The sequence below is a fragment of the Hibiscus syriacus genome, unplaced genomic scaffold (assembly GCF_006381635.1).
Source record: "Hibiscus syriacus cultivar Baekdansim isolate YM2019G1 unplaced genomic scaffold, ASM638163v2 tig00001120_pilon, whole genome shotgun sequence".
Lineage (NCBI taxonomy): Eukaryota > Viridiplantae > Streptophyta > Magnoliopsida > Malvales > Malvaceae > Hibiscus > Hibiscus syriacus.
Genome location: NW_024061845.1, coordinates 56,416 through 80,503, shown reverse-complemented (window position 1 = coordinate 80,503; position 24,088 = coordinate 56,416). Strand labels below are relative to the sequence as shown.

Sequence of the window (24,088 nt, the reverse complement as noted above, 5' to 3'; positions counted from 1 at the left end):
AGATTCCAATTCCGTTGAAAATTTTGAGCCAAACATAGGAAAGTGGTGGAATTGGATTCCAATTCCCCCCAATTCCAAGAGATTCCATCCAACCAAACGCCACTAATATTCCTTATCAATCACTAGTAAATAGTAATTGATAACTTAATAATATTTTGAATAAATTAACAAATAATCTTTAAACTTTTAAGCCATTTGTATTTTAATTACTAAAATTTTAAAATTTATAATATAATTATTAAATTTTAATTTTATTTATTCTTTATTTAATTTACCCTTAAAAATATTTGAACTTCCAAAATATATTTTCTTTCAAATTAGCATTTGTTGCTCAAATCACTTGTGCCATCAACAATCGATCGCCATCGTCATTTAAAAAAAATGGTTCTTTTCCTCTCTCAGTTCATCCATTTAGATTTGTCTGGGGTCAACTGAAACCGTCACCCCCTTTCATTATTGTTTAAATTGTCATTTAACGGCCTTTTCGTTCAAAAATATCATTTAACTAACTCTTTTTTTTTAATCTTTTGTTCATTCAATTCAAGCTTGTTGAACAATCTCCTCAAATCTCGATCAAAGTTAAAAGTTAAAAGAAAAATCAACTGTCACTGTCAATAACAGATTAGCTTGAAACTAAACTCTATTAACCTTTTGATTAATGAAATATTTTTACTGTTAGATTGACCATTGATTGTTCCGTACATTGGCAACCCGTCAATGTCGAATTAGATAGTTTTAATTTTTCTCTTTACTTATGTGCTTGCTTTGTTGTTGCTTACTATATTTTGTAATCGACAATTATGATTACGAACGATGATCGAATAATGATTCAAGTTTTGATTGGTTTGGTCATAGAGATAAGAAAGTTTTTGTTTGTGTTTGAGATTTAGATTAAATGATGGTGATAAGTGATTTGACGGTTGTGGGAAGAGTGTTTTATTTAATCAACGTCGATAATAAAAAAATAAGTCAAATAATAACAAAATAAGTGAGTCAATAAAAAATTATCACTTTGAAAGAAGTAAGTTTTGGAAACTTCTAGAAAAAAAAATAATATTTAACGTGTCATATCAACTAACGACAATGATCATAATAATAGAAAATAAAAAAATCAATTATTATATTATAAATTTTAAAAGTTGGTAAGTAAAATACAAGTGTCTTAAAAGTTTAGGGCTATTATTGTAGTTAATCCTAATAATTTTAAAATGAATGTGATAACTAAGAATAATTACCGAACCCACGGTCGATAATCGGAGAGCTACACCGGGGTAGTTATGCGGTGCGGCGCCTAAAAAACGGCAAATATACGGTGTGACCGGTTAAACAAGTGACCGGTTAAAATTTAGACCGGTTATGTTATATTATTTAACCGGAAATATTATCAAGTACAATAACATATTAGGTAACGCTTATATAATGTAATAGATAGCGCTTATATAATAAAATAGGCATTTAACGGGAAATATTATCAAGTACAATAACATATTAGCATTTATGCTGACCTATTTTAGCATAAAACCGATATATTTATATCGGTTACATTGTAAATTTACCTAATACATTATAATTATTGGTTTCGATATTTTCGGGATCGATAATTTTAATAAGTGTCGATACTTTATGTTGACCTAATATATTATATGTGCACCTCGTTTGGGTCGATACTTGTTATATTGTTAATTTACCTATTACATTATAATTTTTGGTTTTGATGTTTTTTGGGTCGATACTTGTAGTTATTGTACATACCTAAATATGTACTGCGAATTTAATGTTGTACCCATCCTTTAACTACCACTACCAATACCATATCCTATTGAAAACAGCACGACTGAAACATGTTCAAAATGAACCTTTGCTTACATCTCCATCAACTCCTGGACCACTGAACTTGCACAACAAAATTTTTGCCATGGATAATACTGATGTAGACAATGTTAAGCCAACCGAGGAATGCTATGAAGTACATAATGTTGATGAATCTGACAGATTAGTTGGTCAGCTCTTCTGTTCACGTGATCAAGCTTGGTACTTTTACAAGGGATTCGCACGGGAATATGGGTTTAGTGCACGTAAGGGAACAACACGGCTTGACGTGGAAGGGAATGTGAAGACACAAGAATTTTGTTGTTCCAAAGAAGGGTTTCGAGTATCAGAAGTCAATATTGTTGATCGTCAACGTGCTCATACGCCAGTCACAAGAACAAGATGTAAGGCTAGAGTCGTAGTTACAGTAACAAATACAAACGATCAGTGGGTTATAAGTAAGTCTGATCAGAAACATAATCATGCATTGTGCACACCTGCTATGACACCATTTATGCGTTCTAATAGAGCTGTAAGTAAGGCTGATATCGATGAGACAACAACATTGAAAGAGGTCGGTGTTGGCACGTCACAAGTAATGAACTATTTAACGCAGCATGCAGGGGGCTATCATAATGTTGGATTTACACATAAAGACATCTACAATGCACTTCAAAGAGGTAAAGCAAAGGAAATCGTCGATGGGGATGTGAATGCGCTTATTGCCTACTTTGATTATAAGAAACATGATGATCCCGGGTTTTTTATGACATACTCGGTAGACGAATCGGGGGCATTGTATAATCTTATTTAGTCGGATTCTACATCGAGATCGGATTACACATGCTTCGGTGATGTAATTACGTTCGACACAACGTACAAAGATAATTTGTATGGTCGACCAATTATGCCTATTGTTGGTGTCAATCATCACCATAACACAATTGTGTTTGCCACTGCAACGGTGAGGGACATAACAAACTAACATGTCCTCAAGTCAAGCTCAGTTTGAGTACAAGCACACAACCTACATCAACTGATTTTTTCGAAGACGGAATGGAATAACAACGATCTCCATATATCGTAAATATCAACATGACTCCTATTGTGTATAAGAAACATGTACATATAAATATTTTGAATGAAGGAAAAAAAACCGCGTTACTTAAAATTAGCGACACAATATTAAAAAGTGTCGATATAGGTTGTAGACCTATTCGCTCATAAAACCGGTATATCTATACCGGTTATATTACAAAATTATCTATTGCATTATAATTCTGGGTTTCGATGTGTAAATGTCGACACTTTTTGACAAGGTATCGACACATTTTTCTTCCATTCTGGACATAAAGTACCGACACAATATTAAAAAGTGTCGACATAGGTTGTAGACCTATTCGCTAATAAAACCGGTATACTTATACCAGTTATATTACAAAATTATCTAGTACATTATAATTATGGACATAAAGTACCGACACAAAATTAAAAAGTGTCGATATAGGTTGTAGACCTATTCGCTCATAAAACCAGTATATTTTTTACCGGTTATATTACAAAATTATCTATTACATTATAATTATGGGTTCCGATGTGTAAATGTCGACACTTTTTGACAAGGTATCGACACATTTTTCTTCCATTCTGGACATAAAGTACCGACACAATATTAAAAAGTGTCGATATTGATTGTAGACCTATTCGCTCATAAAACCGGTATATTTATACCGGTTATATTACAAAATTACCTATTACATTATAATTCTGGGTTCCGATGTGTAAATGTCGACACTTTTTAACAAGGTATCGACACATTTTTCTTCCATTATGAACATAAAGTACCGACACAATATTAAAAAGTGTCGATATAGGTTGTAGACCTATTCGCTCATAAAACCGGTATATTTATACCGATTATATTACAAAATTATCTATTACATTATAATTATGGGTTCCGATATTTTTTCAATCGACACTTTTTGAAAATGTATCGACACATTTTTCTTCCATTCTGGACATAAAGTACCGACACAATATTAAAAAGTGTGAAAACTTGTACTGGTTAGATTGAAAAATTACCTATTACATTATACTTATGGGTTTCGATGTTTATCGGAACGACACTTTTTATATATGGATCGACACTTTATTGTTACACCCTGTTTGCCATTCATTTTGGACCAAAAATATCGACACAAACTACAAAAATGTTGATACATTATTTAGACTTATTCTCTCATAAAACCGGTATACCTGTACCGATTAGATTGAAAAATTACCTATTACATTATACTTTTGGGTTTCGATGTTTATGGGATCGACACTTTATGGTTGCACCCTGTTTGCCATATTGTAAAATTACCTTTTACTTTAAAGTGAATTTTGTAGTTATTGTACATACCCTCAATATATATGGAATGGCCATTCATTCTCGCACATGATGACAATTATGATGACATTTGGTATAATACAGACAACAATCTCCATATATCGTAAGTATCAACATGACCCTTAATGTGTATAAGAAACATGTACAACAACATACTACTAACTTTTCTCATTTCATTCATAATTATATTCACATACAAAATTATAAATCATATACAAAATTATAAATCTTATACAAAATTAACCCTACATTTACATCATTGCATCCTTTTGTTATTCTTATGTATCATGGCAGCTTTTGTTATCTCCTGTCTTCGTTGATTTTGATTGTGGTTTACGAGATCGTTTAATATTCGCGATCGATCCCACTCTCCAACAACCTATATTCAAATTGTCAGAACGTTAAGTATTGTAAACTACAACATTTAATCTACGACTTTTAACAATTTTATCACAAACGAATTTTTCTTTCTACTTACAAAATCACCAGTTGCCCCTGTAGAACCGATCGATTCCATCCACATCATCACATACATGCCGATCGGATATGTTATTTATATTTAATCGATACAAATACAAAAGTGTCGATACTTTTAAGTCAGGTGTCGATACTTTCGAAAGGATAATTACCTATTTCTTTGAAAGTGTCGGTAATTTATAACACGTACTTACGAAAGTATCGACACTTTCAATATATCCGGTATCGTTTTACCGGTTTTATCATTTTGATACCGATTTTATCATATTTTTACATGTTATATCGTTGTTGATCGATATTTTTTTTAAAGTATCGACACATTATAGGCGCTAAAAATAATTCTCTTTTAAATTCACAAAGTGTCGATCCTTATATAAAGTATCGACACTTTCAATATATCCGGTAACGTTTTACCGGTTTTATCATTTTGATATCGATTTTATCATATTTTTACCTGGTATATCGTTTTGGATCGATATATTTTTTAAAAGTATCGACACTTTATAGGATTTAAAACTGCTTCTCTTTTAAATTCACGAAGTGTCGATCCTTATATTAAAGTACCGACACTTTAAATGTATCCGGTAGCGCTTTACCGGTTTTATCATTTCAATATCGGTTTTGTCATAGTTTTACCTGTTATATCATTTTGGATCGACACATTTTTAATTTGGATCGACACGAACCGACAAGTTAAGTTTATCGGTTGCACAATTTTTTAATATTTCTTCATGACTTAAACCTACTACATTATTATTAGTCAACATTTCCGATAGCGCTAAACCGAATTTATTAAATATCTTTTAATGTATCTGATAACGCCGTATATTAACTATATATTAACCGGCCTTTTCTAAGACAATCCCAGCTACACCGCCCTTCGACCGCTACTTAAATTTGCCAAATCTAGCAACTAACCCTTTTCCCACAACATTACCCAAATTATATACTCCGTAATTAACACGAACCAACCACGTAATTATTAAGCGGTGTGGTCCACGTGCATTCTATACTGAATTTTCATTGGTCCGTGTCAGTCACGAGAAATATATACAACTGAAACGGACTATACATCTTTACTTTCCAGAGGTTACGGTGAAGAGGAAGTCTGATCTGAAAGAAAATGACATGGTTGCAGTTTCTGGCCTTACATATTTTCCTTTTCTGATAGAACGAGCTTAATCACCGTTGGATCGTTCTTCTTCAAAGCATCTGTTGCTAATGCAACGGTTTGAGTTTTTTTCAAATAATATGGAAATTTTATTATGTTTTAGCCTTTTGGTTATATCCACATAGAAAAAAGGAAAGCCGTTGGACAGGAACGAAACCAAAGAGGAAATGTGTTTTTGTTCACAGAGCTAACTCCCCGAACTGAACAGAGAAGCAGATGAAACCGACGCCTATCGGCAGTAGCAGCTCTAGCGGTGGTGGTGGTGAAGGGAATCGAGGTGGACTCGCCCGCTTCCGCTCAGCGCCAGCCACCTGGTTGGAAGCTCTTCTCGAGGAAGACGAAGAGGATCCATTAAAACCTAATCAGTGCCTTGACTCAGCTTCTCACGGGCAATTCATCTACCATACCGACCATTCGAAACCCATTGCCTTTTCCTAACTCGGCCGATCCAGCTGGGTTGTTTGAACCTTCTGGTTTTCAAAGACAAAACAGTTCTCCAGCTGATTTTCTCGGGAATAACTATGATGCTTACTTCTCTAGCTTTAGAGTTGCTGCAAATTATGACTATTTATCGCCAACTATGGATGTTTCTCCCTCGAGTAAAAGGGATAGCGAGCTCGATACGCAATTCCCACCAACAAAGTTCCATTCCCAGTTGGTAAGACTTAGGGATAATATGGTTTTTGATTACCTTGACTTTATGTTTTTGCCGTCTTTGAATTGCATGTAAAAAGTTTTCGAAGCTGACCAATTAATAGCCATACCCGTCTAGCCAAAAGGGGGAGTATAAATTTGCTCTTTTGAGCAAAACTCTATAGCTGAGTTGCAATTTTTAGTAGAAAAATAATTCATTTACAATACCTTTTCCTTCTATTTTTGGGTAGAAAGGAGAGCCAAGTGATCAGATTTCTGGTGGGATATCTAATCTTTTAGACGAAGATATGGAGAAACTTTTGGAGGATTCGGTGCCTTGCAGGGTCCGCGCCAAGCGCGGTTTCGCTACTCATCCTAGAAGCATTGCAGAAAGGGTAAGTGTATCTATTTATTGGTAGGATGTAAAATGATGCTAATGTTGATTTCCAATAATTCATTGATCTTTTCGTTAGGTTCGGAGAACAAGGATTAGTGACCGCATCAGAAAGCTTCAGGAGCTTGTACCCAACATGAGTAAGGTAGGCTGCTTCTTGATATCAGTTTTAATCTCAATTCTAACCTATATTAGTGTATCATCCTAAGGCATTGTTTTGTCTCACTGGCCGGAAGACACATAAATAAGATCGAAGAACAACTATACAGCAATTCATATTAGGTAATTTAGGTAGAATGGGCATTTGTTTGTTTTTTTTTTAGTGGAGCTTAAAACACTCTTGCTCTGAATCTAGTATCTACTTCCCAGGTTTATATGTTTAATTGGCTAAGGTATTTTTATTAGGGAGCTAGTTCAATTAGGTGGATGATGTTGTGTCGGAACAAGCTCGAAAACAGAAGAATAACACTATTTATTGCAGTCTTAGATTTTTGTTACTAAATAAATTAACTAATCGTAAGGTTATCATGATCTAATCTGGTGTTCATAAGAAAACAAAAGGAATTTCTCAATATTTCAGGGTCTAAAGGGTTGTGGAAACACATACAAGGTATATGGATTCATTATTCTGTTGCGGTTAGATCTTTATTGTTTAGTGTATCATTTACTGGAAAGTTTTTCCTCCGTTTATATACATAAACTCTATATTATTTGAGCCATGTGAAATGTGCAATGAAACTTTTTATATATAAACTCTAATTTGAGTAAAAATGTAGTGCTTAATATATTATTGGCTGTCCTGTAAATTTGCGTGCAGGTGTACATGATATCATGCAAAATCTTCTAATGTTAAACACGAGGTATTCACGTATTAGTTTTACATTTTTATGAAGGCTGAGGGAATTTCAGTAATTTTTCAGAACTAATGATATTTAGTTATTTACATCCTATGAATCTTTGGTGAGATGAATATATATATATATGGGTTGGATGGTTTATAGTTATACTGCTTGGTGTAATGTCTCAATAGGAACTTCCTAGATTTATGAATGGGTCCACTATCGAGTTGTAACAAGGTTGGAGATGATACGTGTTAGAACTTAAATATAAAATAGTTAGCATTTTCCTATTAGCTTAAGCTTTTAGGACACTTGGTTACCCAAATTCAACATCGTATTAAAGCTCTAAGAGTTTTTTCTGTTACAATTGTTAGTATTCAATCCATTAACCGACTAATTTGAATCGAGTACTTTAGATGATCAATATGAAGACAATCCTCACAACTCGGTTTACTTTATTCATAATGTCATGATTTAAACTTCTTCCTTGTTTAAGGGATTCAACATCTCATCCCGCCAGACCAACTAATAATTTGTATCAGAGCTTAAGTTTAATTCTTAACGATCGTTTTTTCCTTTGATATTTCCTAACCTAGTGTTATTGGCCATCTAGGTATTCATTGTTGTTCACCTTTCTTCTACATTTCGGTCCATCTGCAAGCTTATTAATCATTCATCTGCTTGCACGTGATGTTTCGTGTTAAAACTTCAATATATAGTTGGACCTTTTTAATATAAGGTTAAGCTTTCAGGACCATTGGTCGTCCAGCTTAACAATAAGGACAAACTTGTATGGCCTCACAAGATGAGGCTTCTAAAGACAAGTTGGAACCAAGTAGATTGATATTTTACGAGTTTTGGGTTTGGATTCGTCGAAACTTTGGCATTAAATAAAGGTAGAAACTATCCCACCTTAGGCATGAGAAAAGGGACTCGGCGTTATGCTTTACTATTTTCTCAATCAATACATGCTTAATCAAAGTGCCGATCTTGAATCATCCGAAATGTCAAAAATAAAAATCGGAATTTTCTAAAATTTCAATGTTACGTGAATACTCTTTCGAAGAATTTTGGGAATTGTAGCTTATCCTGTTTAACTTGGCAAGTTCCTTTCTTGCACTATCAGCAAACCAACACTGCAGACATGCTGGAAGAGGCAGTAGAGTACGTTAAATATCTTCAAAGGAGAATCCAGGTACTCAGTTATAATATTTGTCTGGAAAGAATAATTATCCATTTGTCTTGGCTAGTTGGTAATATGTATGTATGAAAGTGAGAAAGGAGGCAACACCATGGTATACGACCGGTGCTGCCGTAAAAGAAGAAGAAAGATTGCCTATTGAGAAACCTGGATCCTTTGCAGGAACTCGCCGAACTTCAAACGAAATGCACATGCAAAACTAAGGATTGATTGGCTACCTAGAGCTTAGCATAATTGTCAGCTGTATAACCGTTTTGCTGAAGTACACTACGGTTGTTTTCTGATAAAGTTGGCTGGGTATATCTACAGAGCAATTTACATGTTTATCACCTACTGTGTTTCCTTCTTCAGCATGCAATACAGAGATGTGGCTGCTTCTGAAGCTACAATAACTACAGAGTTCATATCAGGACCTCTGTTATGCTTTGCCTTGCCTAGTACTGCGCCACGAACATCACTTGGTATAGTTGTAGTTGTACAATATTAACGTAGACTATAATTAATTAATTAATATATATATATTATTAACTACAGAGCTATATATAATATTTACAATTTTTAATTAAAATATTTGTTTTCTCATAATTCTTATTGTATATCTAGATGAATTGAATTCAATGAAAGTGTTTATTTACATTTTAAGAATCTGTTGTTGATTTGTGAATGGCATGATTGGGGTAAAGAAATTCCCTACTTGTTGCATCACAAAATCTAATCTTTCAGGAAAAGTTTTCCTGCAATCGTCACTTGAGTGCCAAAAATAAGACCTATGGGATTTGTTGGATTTGGGAGTTCTGACTTCACCTCTGTCCTGCTTCATCTCAATTCCAAACTATTTTAGATTATATTATTGTTGGAAGATAATGTGTTACTGCAAAACAATCATTAGTATTGATAGAAAAAATAAAAAATAAATCAAAATTTTTATTATATTGTGGGTATATTATTGTCAAGATGTAACTTTAAGTATAACTCGAGAAAAATATTTGTTATTTTAGGTATAATTTTTTTTAAAAAATAATCGCTAGTTATCTATTTAAAATGTTAGTTTATATGTTCACCCTAAATATATATTTAAAAATTAAAAAAAAAAGAATATGGGTCTTTTCAAATTAAGAAAGTTATTAATTGTTATCACATTACATTTTATTATTTATTTTATGTGTTCACTTTAATTATATATTTATCTAAACATGTCCCTTTATCCGACCCGACACGAGTAACATGGCTGAGAAGAAAATTCTAGCTTAGTTCCCCTGGGCCTGGCATAAATATAAGATTTTGTAGAATGTATGTGGAGAACCAATACTAGGGTACTAAGTGCGGCAAGCAGCCAATAGAAGTAATCAAGATGTGCCCTATTCATGTTATCTGCAAACCATCTCTCTCCCCCGTCCAACCCACTTTCTCAATAACTGATACCAGAAAGCTACTTACGAAGTTACCAACACCAATGACGCTCAGGAAGACTGCAACACCTATGCTTTTTAATTCATTCGGCATCTGATCGTAAAAAAACTCGAAGTCCAGCGAAGGCAAACACAACAGATAATCCATAGAGTGAGTATTGAGGGACCAGCCACCACACACTCATTGGAATCGTCTCTTGTGGCTTGTCTACCAACCCATGTTCCCAAGCAGTTTTCAGCCTCTTCATCTCTACCAAAGCAGCAATCACCATTGCTATAACAGACAACAATCCCTGTTCTAATTCTTTGAAGCATTGTGATTCCAGCTGGTTTTCCCGTGATGGATCTTGCTAAAGGAACGAATATTCGATCATATATAGGAATTAAGAGAAGAACTGAAATTCTTATGAAACACTGAAGAGTGGCAGCAGGAATCTTCAACCCTGTTGTAATTGATCTGTCCATTGTAGCACCTTGCTTGGTAAACAATGTCGACGATTGTGCAAGAACAACTGCATGAATCAAGCTTGTAGTCCATATAGACACAAGCCTTAGAACAGCCTTTGATTCTTCAATCTCTCTGATGCTACACGCTTCTCCCTGCTCCATTATATCTTCTTTTCGTTTCCTAGAAGCTGAAACGAAAACACGACCGATCCCCGCAAACGGACTTACTTCATCCCTTTTGACACTGAACCTGTAAGTCGTTCCGAGCAAAAAAACAAGCAGTCCAACAGCCATCACAATACCAGGTATTGCAAATCCAAGAACCCAACTGAGGTTTTCTTGTATGTAATTTAAAACCAGAAGGGTCATTAAGATACCAGCAAACATACCAAAAACCAACCAATTAAAGAATGAACTCTTGGCTTTGCACTACTCGGTGTCCTGTGCATCGAATTGGTCTGCCTCCGAAAGCTTGAAGGCAGGGTTTGTACCCACCTTGTGCAATCGCAATCAGGTATAGTGAGAAGAAGAATAGTATCACTTGAAACTGATGCACTGATGATATGTTTAATGTGACATTATCTGCGTTTTGAGCACCAAATGTGGTTGACAGATGGAAGAGTGGCTAAGAGAGTCAACAAGCCGAGCCCCTATCAGTAAATAAAATCATTCCAAATCAAGTGCATCTGTGGTAAACGAGAAACTACGATGAAACATTCACTTGTGAAAGAGAAAAATGATTTACCAAAATGTAAACGAGGGAAGCAAGGATGATGGTACGGTATTGGCCAAGAAAAGTGTCAGCAACGAAAGCACCCAAGAGTGGGAGAAGCGACGACGCTCCTGCCCAGGCGTTAACTTGTGCGGCGGCGGCGGCGGCAGTGGACTGACCCAGGGGTCCCGTCAAGTAAGTTATGAGGTTCGAAGCGATTCCATAATAAGCAAACCTCTCAACAACTTCAACGGCAATGATGAAAGAAACCATTAACTGCATCATCTAAAAGTGGAGTTTCAGCTGCGGCCAGATTGGTGTTGGACATTGCCATAAGCTTTGGTAGAAGTTTTTAGTGTTGGAGATAGTGACCAGTGAGGTATAAATTATATGCGAGACTATATATCAAAAGAATATTTAATTCACCAATAGGGTAAGGTAGATAAATGATAACCTATTATAAGGTATTATTTTATTGTTTAATTTTAAATTCTTATATATTATATATAATTTTATTGATATTTTATTAAATGATTGAACACGAGATTAATGCACGAGTGTCACTACTGTTGTTCGGCTTGTGCTTGTGCAATAATGTATCTTACACACCTTGTAGATGTATTTACTCGAACCCAAGACCTTAAGATATAACAACACTTCTTTTAACCATTAAAGTGATTCAATGAATTTAGAATATAACTTTTAAAATATTTATTTATTGAGCGATTGAATAAAATGCTAACCTATGTATGTCGTTGTCGACTCGTGCTTATATAATTACATATCATTGACACGTATCGCACACATTTGTTTTTTTATCAGTATTCATATAATTTATTTTTAAATTTTTTTATTTCTCTTTTATTTCAGGTTACAATTAAGGATTCTGACCCTTTTGTACTATGTAAGTGAGAGACACTTTCTGCAAAAATTATGTTCCGTTTACTTGACATCAAAGGATATTAGATTGAAAAATAATCTAAAATTAGTGTTACAATGAACATTTATTTTTGAATAAGAAATATTTGAGTAAGAAAAACTCGTACGAGATAGTTATTACTTATTACTCCTTTTTAATTGAAGTGACAGCTCCTTTTCTTTATTTTCATATGAGCCACTTGTTCTTTCTTTCTTTTATGGAGAATTCTTGTTTTTTTTTCCTCAACTTCTTCCTTCTTCGGTTGCACCATAACTCTTCCAGAGTCCAGACTTATCTGTTTACTCGGTTCATGGAAGAGGAAAGGCCAGCCCAAGCACAATGCGTTTAAATAAAAGTAGTTCAAGGCTGAATTCATACTTTATCATACCCACGATTCTAACAAGCAAAATCTCTTATATTTGAAGCAGAATTTAAGTAGGGCTAGATAATGATTTAAATTTGGTAACCTCCATGAACCAAAAGATTTTAGTAGTTAAGAGATTATTGTAATAGAACTGTTGATGTAGCATTTTTAAATAAAAAAATCAATGATGATGTGATATTATTTTATGATGACACATCAGCATCACGGTTAAGTGACTAAAATGGAACAAAAGTACTAATTGAGGTATTAAATGGTAATTTACCCTTAAATCTATTAACCCATTTATGCAAATCACCACAATTACAAAACATTTCATGAACAAGTTTAGCTACAATTTTGAACGTCCGTTACACACTGATGAGGACCTGGACAGTACGATCATCATTTACTTTTGCTAGTTTTCTCATTTTCCTTCAACAACAGCGTAATTAACATAATCACCTCCAACGTTCACGTATCTTCAAAATAATGATTAATTAGGGTTCTTTTGAAATTATAGTCTAGAATAATATGAGAGTTGTGTTCATGACATGAGAAGGATCATATTACAAACAAATTAACCAGAAATGATCACATGCATAAGCAGTTGACAGCCGTCACATTCAATAATGGTCTCGCCACTAAGCACAATATTTATATAGGTTGACCTACGGTTGTTTATTGAACCTATATTCCAATGTTTGTCGAATCCAGCTGTGTTCACTCATCACTACTAACATGAAAAAATATCGCCTACAGATTCTTCGACTAATATTCCCCCAAAACAATAACTTGTTGGGGAGAATAAAATAAATAATTCATAATACATAAACTGATTGCGTGCATTAATTCAACCCACATGTCCTGGCTATTAACATAAAAGAAGAAGAAAGTAAATGAAGGCTTGGGAGCAAGTATGATCATTTCGAAAGTTATAATATTAATATTGCTTAGGATTAAATGAATTAAGTACATTAATTCTGAAAGTGATATAAATTATGTTTTTATTAAAAATACTTTTTAGTTATCTTTCAACTTGATGGAGATAAATCGTATCTTAACTTTGACGTATAGTTGAATAATGAGATTGCTTATTATTCATTTGTTTACTCACCGTACTAGTCTTGGGCCAACAGCCAATGCATGTTGATCTCGTCCTGCAAAAGCCCAACCATCGGGTTGAGCTCAGCCGAGACTTTGAGTCGAGGGAAACATTCCCAGAATGCCCGACAAGTGATTAGTGAAGGCATTCATGCTGTGCTATGTAAACCGTGATATTTACACAGTTAATACATACCCAATCTTAGATACTCCAAAAACCAACCATCATACATTTATATTAAGTTTCAAATTTTATATCAAGTGCTTTGTTGTACTTTTCTTTTTAAGAGTTTTTGTGTTAAATAATATAACTCTTTTTTGTATAATTACCAATATTTCATTCATTAATCGATTAATTCGAATCGAATACGACATAGATGAGGATTCCTTCTCAACACTGTTTGTTCCGTTCAAACTCTATAATATTTATTTTTCTCCATAAATTCGTAATTAAAAAAGTGCAAATAATTTAACTTAAATTTAATTCTTAAAATTCTCTATCACCTTACTATTAAACCGCTTCACCGATAAATATTATAAAATTTAATATATAAAAGCAATATATACCGGATATATCATATTTATATATTTAATGTATGGTGTGCAGTTTTACATTTTAAAATATGATTATGTTTTAGTAATGTTATTTTTAAATTTAAATATTAATTTTTAGTAGTACAATAACAATGGATATATATAATATTGATTTTAAAGATGGACATATTATTTTATATTAAGATATGAATTTATAAAATTTCAAGTAACAACGAATTTATAAAATTTTAGAAATTAACATATACTTTTAATTAAAAATTAAAAAAAATTAAAATATAATCCCACTCATTCTCTATCAATCCATTCATGATTAGTTCGTACAATGCTTAAAGCCATAAGATCCGAGTTTCTCCTTAACTTGGATTCCGTTGTCCTCTCCATCCAAACGGCACAACATATTGTTGATTTTCTTATTTTTAATAAATAATAACAGTTTTTTTATTTTTCAAATGGAAACAATAGATTAAGCCAGAAAACCAGAACAGTAAGAAAGGGACAGCGAAGAAAAACCAAGCAACAGCTTTGGGTTAGCTTGAGAAGCAAGGGAACACTTGGCCAATGGTTGGTGGGTCCAATTATTTCATTTATTTTTTTATTTTCCCCCTTTCGGCATAATGTCAACAGGGTATCTTAAGAATTTTCAGAAAGGAAGATTTTCTTTTTATTCCAAAAACAATAATTTTTGAATAATTGTTGTGATCAAATGGCAGCCTGTTCCTAGGGCTGAGACGCGTGTCAATAACAGAGGCGTCGTTGTATTGCTGTGTCCGATGTGGTCCAACGTGAAAAACTGGCTCTGTGATTTTATTCTTATTATGACAGGTCTGTCACTCTGTACTCTTTTTTGAATTTTTCAAGTTGGATTTTTTTATTTAAGAATAAATGCTGTAAAATCACTCTTACGAGCATAATTAACTTTCGCAATTGACATGAAGTAAATAAAATTTTACTTCGTATTCGTTGGAGCGTAGTAACAACTTCACATCAAGTGTTGAGACTCTTATCTTTGCCCTTTACTAAAACCTTTGAAATAATATCAATCTTTTTATTATACCATTTAATGTTAAAATTCATTCGTGAAATATAATGGGCACGGAGATAACTACGTCCAAATATAAAATTTTAATACGGGTCTATTAAGACGTAGATATATCCGTAACATAAGTGTTGATATATCTATATTCATTTAACAAAATTTAAAACTTTACGAATAAACACAAGATTTAAAGACACATTCAAACAACAAACCATAAAAGTAAAGGTACTGATTATGCAAGTGCCACTAATGTCTGGTCAAACGATACAAGATACATACATCATTTCTCTTATCTTCTACGTGAGATGTTATTCTTTGCGAGAAACATCACTCTTTGCAAGAAGTCTCTATCCTCTGAGTGAGCTTATGTTTTTCATGATGTCTTCTGGAGATATTTTCAAGAGAAGTTGTAACTCCTTGCAAGAACTCCACAAGCGTTGAGATGTTTCTATTTGTTTATTGACATAAAGACACCTCTGCTCATTGTCTGGATTTCTCTGAACATGTTGAATTGCCTCCTCTCTAGTTAAGAGAGTTGAGTGGTCTCCGCCCCGACAATAGGAAATTGTCCACTGTTATTATATCAAGAGATGTCTTTTTCAACGTAATGATGATTCATCTATAAACAAAAATCTTATGAAAAAAAGGAAATGATTCGCCTTTCCCACAAGAATGAGAGCTTTAAGATGCCTTTGCTGTTAAAAAAGTCAAGAGAAGACCATTATATTTATCACCATAAGTCTTACCATTTTATAGCATTTCTTCTATCAAGGAGAGACAAATGTTATATCTCTAGAGATATTCTCATAAAACTACCAAATATTCGCTAATAAAGATCCCTGAAAACTACACCCTATGACCAGAGCTTTTAGAAGTTCCTAGAGACATCAAAACATCTCCGAAACCACCCTCAGTCGGGGCTGCTAGTCATATTTCACACTTCTTAATCTTTGACATGACATTTTATAGAGTCAAATTTGATAGATGACAATCATATTTTCATAATATGTAACCTATTAATAAACATGGTACTCCTAGGCTTAATACCAACAACTTTATAACCGTGATATTTATATCTTGAGAAAATATTGAAAACAAAACTTCTATCTTTGAATCTATTCTATCTCCAATCAAGAACAATTTTTTCTTTCATACCATTTTTCTCATCTTATATCTTATAAAGATTTACCAACTAACAATCATTCTTGTACCTACTGTGACTCTTCACCCAAGTTAAATAAATAAATCACCAAAACAATTGATGTAACACATATGTTCACATAAACATATCTATATGTTATTTGAATATTATCATTTAAATTAATGTTAATTTAAAATTATGTGAAGTTTTTGATTTAAAATGGGGTAGTATATTGATGCATAGAAAACTTAAAATTATTTAATTACTTTAAAATTAAAATATAAATTATAAATAAATATATAAGAGAAATTAAAATTTTTATTATTTGTATAAATAAAATGGTTAATTTGAATAACGAAGTGTAGAGTTATAAGATTCAAATAATAAAAATAATATATATATGGATACAAATGATCAAATCAAAGCAAGATGGTGAAGGCGGGGTTGGTAACAAAGTCAAGTACATATAAGAAAATTAGGAAATGTGAAAAAGAAAAACCAGCGTCAAGGACAAGGGTTTAGAATTACACATACATGGAAAGTGGCAACGACAAGGGTTTAGAATTTGGCGTACGTGGAAAGCAAGGTAGATCTGGAGTTTTGGATTGCGTGAGATAATTAGTATTTAAGAAAATATATAATTAGACTATTCAAAATATATATATAATTATGATGAGAAAGCATAAGCTTTACGTGGGGTCCAATAACAAAGTGGCATAATTACAGCTGGCAGACGGGCCTGACAGTCTGGTTCTCTCTATTTCTTCTTATCACTCTCCCCATTTTAAGCCCCACCTTCACTTTTCAAAACCCAACCTCTCCTCTCTTCTCTTTTCATCCCAGTCTTTTTTTTTTTCAATCATCATCGTATTATCTGATCCATGGCCCAAGAGACTCAAACGCCCGAAGTAGCAGCGGCAGCGTCTGCCGAGGAAGTGGTGGTGGAGAAGGAGAAAGCCGAGGAGGTTGCACCGCCTGCTGTTGTTGAAGAGAAACAGGCTGAGGTGGTCGAAGCTGTTGAGGAGCCTAAGGTGGAAGAAAAGGAAGCCAAGGTGACTCAGTCCGCGTCTTTCAAAGAAGAAACCAATATAGTTGGTGAACTTCCTGACGCACAAAAGAAGGCTCTCGAGGAGCTTAAGCAGCTTATTCAAGAAGCTCTTAACAAGCATGAATTCAGTGTTCCACCCCCACCACCTCCGGCTAAAGAAAAAGATGCTAAATCACCGGCTAAGAAAAAGAAAGAGGAAGATCATCCTGCTGCTGAAACTGAAGAAAAAGCACCTGAAAAAGTAGAAACTGAAGCACCCGCACCTGTTGAAGTCAAGGAAGAAGAGAAGACTACGCCACCTGCCGAGGCACCGGCACCTGATACTGTGGTGGAAACTGAGGTGGTTGAAAAGGCTCCAGCCGTCGAGAACGATGGTGTCAAGACTTTCGAAGCAATCGAGGAATCTGTGGTAGCAGTGGCCACTCCTCCGGCTGAGAAACCAGAGGAAACGGCCTCTTCTTCTGTGGAACCGGAGGTGCTTCCGAAAGACGAGCCAAAGGAAGCTGAAGTTCCTCCACCTCCGCCGGAAGAGGTGTCTATATGGGAATCCCGCTCCTCGCAGACGAAAGGAGCGACGTGATCCTATTGAAATTCCTAAGGGCAAGGGATTTCAAAGTGAAGGACGCATTCACCATGATAAAAAACACCGTCATCTGGCGAAAGGAGTTCGGAGTTGAAGGCCTGCTCGAAGAAGACCTTGGAAATGAATTGGAGAAAGTGGTTTTCATGCATGGATTCGACAAAGAAGGCCATCCTGTATGCTACAACGCTTACGGAGAATTCCAAAACAAAGAGTTATATCAGAATACTTTCGGAGACGATGAAAAACGATCCAAGTTCTTGAGATGGAGAATTCAGTTCCTGGAAAAAAGTATCAGAAAGCTCGACTTCAGTCCCACCGGTATCTCTACCATAGTTCAGGTTAATGATCTCAAGAATTCCCCAGGATTTAGCAAAAAGGAGCTCAGGCAAGCTACCAACGATGCTCTTAACTTGCTTCAGGATAATTATCCAGAGTTTGTGGCCAAACAGGTATACATACATATATATCTTAATCTTTTTGTATTACGGTATTAAATTTGAACAAATTTTGAATGTTGGTTTTGGATTTTGAAGGTGTTCATCAATGTTCCGTGGTGGTACTTGGCTTTCAATATGATGATTAGTCCTTTCCTCACACAGAGAACCAAGAGCAAGTTTGTGTTTGCAAGTCCATCCAAATCAACCGATATCCTTTTCAGGCAAGTGGACTCCAATAATTTCCATCTCTTCCCAATTTGCTTAATCATTTTATTTATTTTTGAATATATGTGAAAAATAATTAAAATACATAACTTTATGTTTATATATAATAGATATATTGCCCCTGAACAAGTACCAGTTCAGTATGGTGGATTGAGCAGGGAGGGTGAACAAGAATTTGCCGACGCTGATGCTGCGACGGAGGAGATAATCAAACCAGCAACCAAGCACACTGTTGAGTTCCCTATAACTGAGGTAAGATAAGAGAACATCGTTTAGAAACTTAATTTAAACGTCAATCTAAAATCACATGAATGATATCTGGTCTTTGAATTGGCAGAAATATAGCCTGGTCTGGGAGGTACGAGTTGTGGGGTGGGACGTGAATTACGGGGCCGAATTCGTGCCCACAGCTGAAGATGGATACACCGTGATCGTATCGAAGACGAGAAAAGTAGGTCCGGCCGACGAAACCGTAATATCCGACAGCTTCAAAATAGGCGAGGCTGGGAAAATTGTGCTCACAATTGATAATCAAACCACAAAGAAGAAGAAGCTTCTGTATAGGTCCAAGGCCAAACCATATTCTGATTGAAGCTACTTCAATACTCAATAATTCATTTGGTCATGGGCAGATTGCAGAACATAGCAAGGTTTCTTTTTGTTTGAAAATTTTAATTCTATAAATTTAGTGTTGGGGGGATTTATTTATATTTATTGAAGTAAAAGACTATGTGAATGGGGTGTGCAATGTGAAAAAGGAAGTGTTGTTATTCTTCATACTTCTTTTGACCTTTGTAAAGTTTGTGTAAATTTCTTGGTGTATGTTCATTAATCATTTGTTATAAACTTTATTATTTGTTTTAATAGTAATGTGAAACACTAAACCAAAGGCCTATTTTTTAACTGAGTATAATATATTACGATTATAACTTTAAAAAATAAAAAGATGAAATGTTTAAAAGAAGCAGTGAATATTTAACTGAGAGAAAAAGGGCGTTGTGTCCGTGCTATACATGAAAAGGAATCTTTGTTGTTGGAATGATAGTATAAGCACTATCGATCATTTTTGTAGTATTTGGTGTTTGAATTCATGATCTCTATAAATAACAATAATTTGGTGTTTGAACTTATGACCTCTATGAATAATAACAATTCTTTAATTATTGAGATAAATTAGTTCGTGTAATTGAATATTAAATATAGAAGATAAAATAGATAGTTACTCCACCTTGATTAATTTAACATATGAAAATCTATTAAAATAATAAACATAAAACGAAATATAATTTAAAAAAGTAAAATATTAGAAATACAAAAAAAAAAAACACATAAAATAAATTATAAACGTATGAAAATTTATAGAAATGTATGATATTTAAAATTGATATAAATGTAACATGCACGTATCACCTTTCATACCAAAAGTCTTTGAAATCAATCCAAAAATAACTCTTTATGACTTTAATTGTCTTGCGTTAAAGTAGTTGTGTATGTAGAAAGAATATATTTAGGGACAAATTTACTTAAGCCATAGCTCACCTCATAACCCAAAAAGTAAAAAATAAAAAATAAAACATAGTTTTAAATATATATAATATATATATTATGTTAAAATTATATTTGTATAATTGATATATACTTTTTAGATTTAGTTTAAATATATATAGTTATTATATTTTTAAATTAAAAAGTATGTACAGATTATGTTAGATAAATCTTTTTATTATATTTATATTGACCCACCCAATAATATTTTTTTTTATATTCGCCGCTGGTTTGTATAATGTGTATGCATTGTCAATAACTAAGAAAAATATTGAACATATACTACCTTATAATCACCAAAGACAAAGATGGACAAAGAGGGGGTAGGTGGAGACAATTGCTCATTGAAAAATTAAAATTATCATATATTTTAGATTTTTATATATATTTTCTATTGAAAATCTATTTTTATCTTCCGTAATTTTATAAATTTGTTATCTTTTAAAATTTTAGAAATTTATCTCCCTAACATAAAATCATATATCCCTTTATGACCCTATACTATTAATAAATAAATTTAAAAAAAAACAATACTAATTGTCAGCACATGAGAGTCCAATGGGTGATTTTTAATGTAAGAGAAGTACACATATCATATGCCCCGCCACCTTAATTCAGGATGTTGCCCTCATAGCAAGATTGAATTTTCCTACTTTCTACCATTAATTATTTTTATCAGATTTGATTTGATTTATTCAATATTAATATTTTCAATTTTAATAAAAAATTATCCAATTTCATATAAATAATTATTTTTTAAAAAAATTGGTTTAAACCGATAATAAATATTAGATATATATTTATAAAAGGAAATATCCGATAAAATGGACGGTTGGGTTCACCATCCAAGTTGGATAGAATGGGATTTGATATACGTAATGTCTTGTAGAAGTGAAGAGTGGATAGGACTTGGGAGATATGTATGCTTTCAAATGCTTCTAGAAAAAAATAAAGGGATGGATCATCCTTATCCACTACTCCTGAATAACAGTGTTCACATTTTGTGTTTGAGAATTTAATTGACATTTTTAAAAGCTTTCATATTCAACACGTGACAATCAGGCAGATATCATTGTCTTAACAGCTAAATTAAGGGCTAAGTTAGCTAATCAACTCAACTCAATCCCCTCATCCATTAATTACAAACTCTTTGACTATTTTAGAATATGAAAATAAATATCATTTATAAACTCTAAATTAAGGGATGAGTTAGCTAATAACTATCCTTTAAGTACTTTACGAGTTGATTTTATTAAATATAAAAATATATTTATGCAGCACAATACGAATTAGGATAATATACTTTTATATTAAATGAGCTAGACTTCGACATAAAATGTCACGTCGAATTTGAATAATCTATAAACTCTTTTTTTTATATACTGATCTACTTAAACTTGCCTTAGAACTCATATTATCTTAGTTGCTTAGACATAACTTATTTAAATGATAATTAATTTTATATATTAGATGGACCGTATTATTTACATCTGGAACGGACTCCCTCATTTTTGTGAATTTGATGTCTCATCTCTCGAAAGCAAAAGATTAGAACTTGTGAATCAATAAAACAATTTGGGGATCACTATTCTCAAGTTTACCCTTCCTTAGACGGTGGCGTTTTGTATTGCCCCTCCTACCCACCCCACATGTTTTAGCAATATAAACAAAAACACGATTATTGTTAAAATATAATAATCATATTTAAATTATAATCGAGTATTCAATCAAGTTAAATCGAATAAAATTTAAAATTTAAGTTGATCGAATTGATAAGTCATACTTTTCATTTAAATTTATTTGTTTTTTTAATCAAATTATTTAGATTTTTTAAATTTAATTATGATTATTTATAAAATTATGATACATATATTTATTCTAATTTAATAATTTTATTTAATCATATAAAATATAAATATTTATTTCTTAATATTATTAAAGATTAAATTATTGATGAAAATATAAACGAGTCAAGGAATTGATGAAAATAAGTAATTTACAAAAAAAAAAATACAATAAAATAATTAAATTGAATAAGCTTATTGTTAAAAATAGGAATTGAAATGACATAGATAATCTATAGTAGTAGTGGAACATGTTATTCTAAGTTGATCGAAAAATAATTTTAAATTAATGGGAAATTAAGGGTGAGCATTCGATCGAGTCAAGTTGAATCGAATTAAAATTTTTTGGAATTAATTGAGTTAACAAGACATATTTCATTATTCAACTTTTATTTATTTATTTTAATTAAATCAATCTAACCATTTTTAATTTTAATAGTATATATAATATTTATTATATTATTACTGTTATAATAATATTGTCTGTAAATATAAAACATAAAAAATATAAACTATAGCATTAAACTTTTGAGGCCCAACAAATAAGATGAAGAATATAGGGCTACGAACTGCACCTTGATTCCAATTGGGCATTCGGCAGCCCAATGGTAATATATATAAAGTAGTATTTATTTAAATTTAAATATATTATTGTCTTTTAAATTATGTGATTTGTACTACGCTATCTCATAAAGTATTTTTTGAGATGTTTTGGCTTTTAAAATTTAGATCGTCATCTCATTTGCTCTAAATTATCATTATTTATGCTTAAGAAGTTAAGAGTAAATTAAATATTTAGTCACTCAACTTTTTTTATAATTTTATTTTGATCACCAAATTAATTTGTTTTTCAAAATCATCACTAAATCGTTTACCTTTACTCAGACCTAGTTCTGGTCGAGGACATAGCTAAACTATCTGCAATCCCACTCGGAAACGACTCAGTATTGGCTGCACCGGAGCATTGTAATGCAAACTGTACGGCCTACTTTACTCCAACGTTTTGGTCAAACCCTTCTTTATCCTTAACTTTTGCGAACCGAAAGCTCTGTTAGTTCAACACTGGTGTTATGATCATCAACCTTGATCGATGGAGAGGAGGAGATTACACGACGAAGATTGAAGAATGGATGGAGCTTCAGAAAAGAATGAGAGTTTACGGATTGGGTTATTTGCCCCCATTTTTATTAGTTTTTGCTGGAAATATCGTTTCAGTTGATCACATATGGGATCAACATAACCTCGATGGCAATAATTTTAGAGGTTGTGCAGTGCAGAGATTTACATCCAGGTTCGGTTAGTCTTTTACATTGGAGTGGAAAAGGAAAACCTTGGGCTAGGCTTGATGCTAATAGGCCATGCCCCTTGGACGCTTTATGGGAACTTTATGATCTCTTGCAAACGCCATTTGCTTTGGATTCTTGATTGAGTTTGAAACAAATGGGAAACACTTGTTAATTTGCTGTTGGATTTGGATTGGTTAAACTACACCTTTTCTGGGCGAGTGTTTGTTTACTGAGAAAGTGACAAAATCATCAAGAAATGGCGGATCTGTAAAAGACTGGGTGAAGAGAAAGCAACAGGGAGATCCGATGACAAAAATAGAAATTGTAAAAATAGTCACTCAGACTAAAAATATAATTTACCTTTGTTAATTTAATATTTTAGGATAAACGAGGTAATGATAAGTGACAAAACGTATGAAAAATATTTTAGGAGATAACTTAATACAAATAATATAATTTAAAAAATAATGATACATTTAAACTAACTTTAATTATTAAAATCGCTTGATTTATATTCCTG

General features: G+C 32.9%; 3 pseudogenes; 2 read left to right on the top strand and 1 right to left on the bottom strand.

The window, feature by feature from the left end:
• The first annotated feature begins 5,798 nt into the window (after nucleotides 1–5,798).
• On the top strand, nucleotides 5,799–9,115 carry LOC120121035 (annotated as a pseudogene).
• Nucleotides 9,116–10,117: 1,002 nt separating this feature from the next.
• Nucleotides 10,118–11,812, bottom strand: LOC120120101 (annotated as a pseudogene).
• A 5,579-nt stretch (nucleotides 11,813–17,391) lies between these two features.
• On the top strand, nucleotides 17,392–19,739 carry LOC120121025 (annotated as a pseudogene).
• The last annotated feature ends 4,349 nt before the right edge of the window (nucleotides 19,740–24,088 follow it).